The following is a 5,058-nucleotide window of genomic DNA, read 5'->3' as shown; positions in this document are numbered from 1 at the left end:
ACAACTGCAAGCAGCACTTGATATACAGCAGGGTAATCCTGCAGCCTGCTCCGAAGCAGCTTTTTCCTTCTAATGCGATTCAATGTGTAAGTGGTGGCATGTGTGGTCAGCTTTACCTCTGACTCCCTGAGTGGTTTGAATCGCTCCCACTCCCTTGGTTCTAGACTTTGGACTTATTTGTGGGTTGTAATGAAATTGCAACAGACACCTGAGTTGGTCAAAAGAATTGAGATTTTTATTTTTGAGACAGGAAAATATACAATACAATAAATCTTATACTCTAAAAGGGGGAACACTTCGGAATATGTGAGGGAGAATTACAATAGACAAAAATACCTTACCCTCCCAACCCCACTATCCTAACTAGGTTAAAATCCAGAGGACCAGGAAATGCTCACCAAACGACTTTCTTGACAGATTGTAGAGGTTTGCAATTTTGGGGTTCTCTTTAGTTGTGGTGGTTGGGACCTGCCGTACCCTGGACGTGGTGGAAGACTGCACCTGCGTTGGGTTTTCAGTCTTCGCCTGTCTGCTGATGCGGTTAGATGCCTAATTGGATTTATCGGGTAAGTACCCAATTTTCTTTGGTTAGGTAAAGTTTTTAGAGTCTTTTGTGTCAAATCTTACCCAGGGGTAAGTCAGACTAGCCTGTAGAGTGGAAACAAGTTTGTGATTTTTCGATTTCTCGGTGGTTGCTTTCTTGTTGGTCGCGGTGGCCCAATATTACCTGGTTGGTGGTAATATTGGTAGTTGTTGGTTTCTTGAGGCCTTTGGTTGCCGCGATTTCCTTTTCCTTCCATTTCATTCTTCTTTCTTCAAGTCTCCAATCCTCCAACTATATACGGTGATGATGATATCTTTTCTGCACCGTATTTTCTCTCTCCTGCACTGAACCTTCTTGAGCTATGTCCTCAACTGTGTGCTCTGATCCAACGTCTCTCTCACTGAACAAGCAGGCCGCAATTATACTGTTTTGAGGCCTGGCTTACCTGACCACCAAATCTCTGGTCCTTTTGTTAATTTTGGCAGGCTCGTTAGTTTTAATATGTTTCAATTCTCATCGGGTTTTCGGGGATGGTCCCATCTGTTTTTAATTGGCTTTTAACTGGTTTCGGGAATGCCTTGAAATCAGTTTAAAATGTGTAAAGTGTTTTGGAAATCTTTCTGATTGGTTTTAAACTGTTGTTTGATTGTCTTTTTCCTGCTGGGGCCAGGTTCTCTTTTGTTGGCTGTTGGCATGTATTGTATTATTCATGTTCTTAATGGCCCTGTGGGTTTTTGGCGGGAACAGTCTTTCCGTGGGCTTATTGTCTTTATGTAGAATGGTTGGGGTGGCCCAGAACATTCCCAGATGATCTGGCTTTTCCAATACTCAAAGGGGGAGAAATTCAGTAGGTTGCGCCACCCGTTAGCACCTTAAGAGGGCGCTAAGTGGGTCGCAAGCCAACTGGCGCCTGGGCGCGGCACTGCCCATGCCTCCCACTAAATTCTGTGGGACTTAAGTGGTGGCGCTAACCGTTGGTGCTGCGCTGCTGCCGATGACGTCATCAGTGTGCACAGCGCCCCGCTGACACCCCGGCCATGATATTGGCCAGCGCCCCCTGATTTACCACCGGACGCTATGTCCGACGGGTTCAGGCAGGAAAAATCGTAGAGCAAGTTATTATCTTAATGGCAAGAAACTGGAAAGTACTGAAGTACAAAGGGATCTGGGTGTCCTGGTGCACGAAACTCAAAAGGTTAGTATGCAGGTGCAGCAAGTGATTAAGAAGGCCAATGGAATGTTGGCTTTCATTGCTAGGGGGATAGAATATAAAAATAGGGAGGTATTGCTTCAGTTGTACAAGGTATTGGTGAGATTGCACCTGGAATACTGCATACAGTTTTGGTGTCCATACTTAAGAAAAGACATACTTGCTCTCGAGTCAGTACAAAGAAGGTTCACTCGGTTAATCCCGGGGATGAGGGGATGGACATATGAGGAGAGGTTGAGTAGATTGGGACTCTACTCATTGGAGTTCAGAAGAATGAGAGGCGCTCTTATTGAGACATATAAGATTGTGAAGGGGCTGGATCGGGTGGATGCGGGGAGGATGTTCCCGATGATGGGTGAAACTAGAACTAGGGGGCATAGTCTTAGAATAAGGGGCTGCTCTTTCAAAACTGAGATGAGGAGGAACTACTTCACTCAGAGGGTGGTAGGTCCCTGGAATATGCTGCCCCAAAAAGCTGTAGAAGCTACATCATTACATAAATTTAAAACAGAAATAGACAGTTTCCTAGAAGTAAAGGGAATTAAGTGTTACGGGGAGCGGGCAGGTATTTGGACATGAGTCTAGGTTCGGATCGGACATGGCCCTGTGGGTAGCGGAAAGGGCCCAGGGGCCATGTAGCCTGATCCTGCTCCTATTTCATGTGTCTAATTCTGTTAGATTCAGGAGATGGTTCTGTGATAGTAGATTGGCGGTTAGGATCAGATCAGCCATGATCTTATTGAATGGCGGAGCAGGCTCGAGGGGCCGATTGGCCTACTCCTGCTCCTATTTCTTATGTTCTTATGTTCTTATGTTCTTATATACCTGCGGCCAGGGAGGCGCAAATTAAAGGTGAGGTGCGGGGCGGCCATTCTTGTTGTTGGCCGCCTGCCAGCACCTGCCTGCGCTCCCATCCCCGGCCTCCTGAACACCCCACCGCGGAGTGCCGGCTGCGCTCCAAGAGCCCGGCACTTCTCCACGGTGCCGGGCTCTTTTGCCTGCACTCCCGATCCTCGGGGGCCCAGCTGGGCCCGAGATCGCGCTGCACAAGGCCCCGCCCCTTCAAGAAGGGGAGGAAGGCCTGCAATACCGCAGCGAGACGTGCCGCAGCGTGTGGCGCTGCGGCACGTAGTACCATGATATTCACTCGCAGCACCCCAAGAGGGACGCGGGGCGCCTCCAGCAGCGCCGCACTTCCCTTTGGGGCGCAACAACTCAATTTCCGGTGCGGGGGCGTGAATGTTTCCGGGCCGCTACTTTTAGCGCCCTGGCGAGGCTGGCGCACCAAACGGGGCTATACTCAATTCCTCCCCCAAACTGTCTGTGTTTCGGGGGCCCATCCCACCTCCTTTTGTCACAGTTTTTCCACAGGCCTGAACATGCATTTTAAACTAGCCAAAATCCTGGGGTTTTGATTTTAGGTCCCCTTTGGCCCAATATTATTTCAAACAGTCCAATATCTCTTCTTTTCTTGCCTTGGGGGAATCTGTATAATTTTACTGGCCTTACAAACGGAATTGAGGCAAAGTAACATCACATGAAAAGCAAGATAGACAGATGAAGGAAAGCATCCAAGGGAAGAGACTAAAATGTCAATAAAATGTTCACAGTCAAATAAATTCCAGCATCTAGCATGGTATGTAAAGGGTCATTTTGGGATTCCTTTAACATTCTTCCTATTTTGTCCACCTCTGCCCTCTCAGGGACCAACTCCCAGAACTCAACTGGAGAAAGCCCACAGATGTTGTTAAAGCTTCTGAAACTCTCCTACTTGATTCCCAGGTCCAGGGCCCAACTTCGAGAATGATATCTTTGCATCTTGAGAGCACATGGACTTGGGAAACAGTGTAGCCTGCTACTATGTGACGGAATTATGGCAGATAGACTTTCCATTGCAAGCATTCATATGTGGCACTTTCAAGTTCAAGTTGCTAAACAAAAGCCCTGCGAAGGGCAATTGTCTGAATTGCTTACAATCAGACTTCTCACAGGGTTTTGCATCCTCAAGTAGAAAGTAAGAAATGTGATGGCTGGGAACCAAACCCAAGTCAGCTGCATGGAAAGCAACCATGCTGACCACTGCACCACCATCACACAACTGCAAACAGCACTTGATATACAGCAGGGTAATCCTGCAGCCTGCTCTGAAGCAGCTTTTTTCCTTCTAATGCTATTCAAAGGAAATGAGCCAAAGTAACATCACATGAAAAGCAAGATAGACAGATGAAGGAAAGCATCCAAGGGAAGAGACTAAAATTTCAATGAAATGTTCACTGTCAAATGAATTCCAACATCTAGCATGGTATGAAAAGTGTCGTTTTGGGATTCCTTTAACACTCTTCCTATTTTGTCCACCTCTGCCCTCTCAGGGACCAACTCCCAGACCTCAACTGGGGAAATCCCACAGATGTTGTTAAAGCTTCTGAAATTATACTGCTTGATTCCCAGGTCCAGGGCCCATCTTAGAGATTGATATCTTTGCACCTTGACAGCACATGGGCTTGGGTAACAGTGTACGCTGCCAAATGCGACGGATTAATGGCAGATTGACTTTCCATTGCAAGCATTCATATGCGCTGCTTTCAAGTTCAAGTTGCTAAACAAAAGCCCTGGCAAGGGCAATTGTCAGAATTGCAGACAATCACATTTCTCAAGGGTTTTTTATCCTCAAGTAGAAATTAAGAAATGTGATGGCTGGGAATCAAACGCAGGTCAACTGCTTGGAAGGCAACCATGCTGACCACTGCACCACCATCACACAACTGCAAACAGCATTTGCTATACATCAGGGTAATCCTGCAGCCTGCTCTGAAGCAGCTTTTTTCCTTCTAATGCGATTCAACGGAATTGAGGCAAAGTAACATCACATGAAAAGCAAGATAGACAGAAGGAAAGCATCCAAGGGAAAAGACTAAAATTTCAATGAAATTATCACATTCAAACGAATTCCAGCATCTTGCGTGGTATGAAAAGCGTCGTTTTGGGATTCCTTTAACACTCTTCCTATTTTGTCCACCTCTGCCCTCTCAGGGACCAACTCCCAGACCTCAACCGGAGAAATCCCACAGATGTTGTTGAAGCTTCTGAAATTATATTGCTTGATTCCCAATTCCAGGGCCCATCTTTGAGATTGATATCTTTGCACCTTGAGAGCACATGGACTTGGGTAACAGTGTAGGCTGCTACTATGTGACGGATTAATGGCAGATAGACTTTCCATTGCAGGCATTCATATGTGGCACTTTCCAGTTCAAGTTGCTAAACAAAAGCCCTGGCAAGGGCAATTGTCAGAATTGCAGACAAT

General features: G+C 46.6%; 1 non-coding gene across 1 annotated transcript; it reads right to left on the bottom strand.

Annotated features, from left to right (window-relative positions):
• Positions 1–4,440: 4,440 nt before the first annotated feature.
• trnag-ucc (transfer RNA glycine (anticodon UCC)) lies at positions 4,441–4,512 on the bottom strand. Its single transcript has one exon. It is a non-coding gene; the product is annotated as a tRNA-Gly (tRNA).
• Positions 4,513–5,058: the final 546 nt, after the last annotated feature.

The sequence above is a fragment of the Somniosus microcephalus genome, chromosome 13, assembly GCF_052327205.1.
Source record: "Somniosus microcephalus isolate GS21.2 chromosome 13, FLI_Smic_1.0, whole genome shotgun sequence".
Classification (NCBI taxonomy): domain Eukaryota; kingdom Metazoa; phylum Chordata; class Chondrichthyes; order Squaliformes; family Somniosidae; genus Somniosus; species Somniosus microcephalus.
The sequence above is the reverse complement of the archived record's forward strand: the minus strand, read 5'-3'. Positions and strand labels throughout refer to the sequence as shown.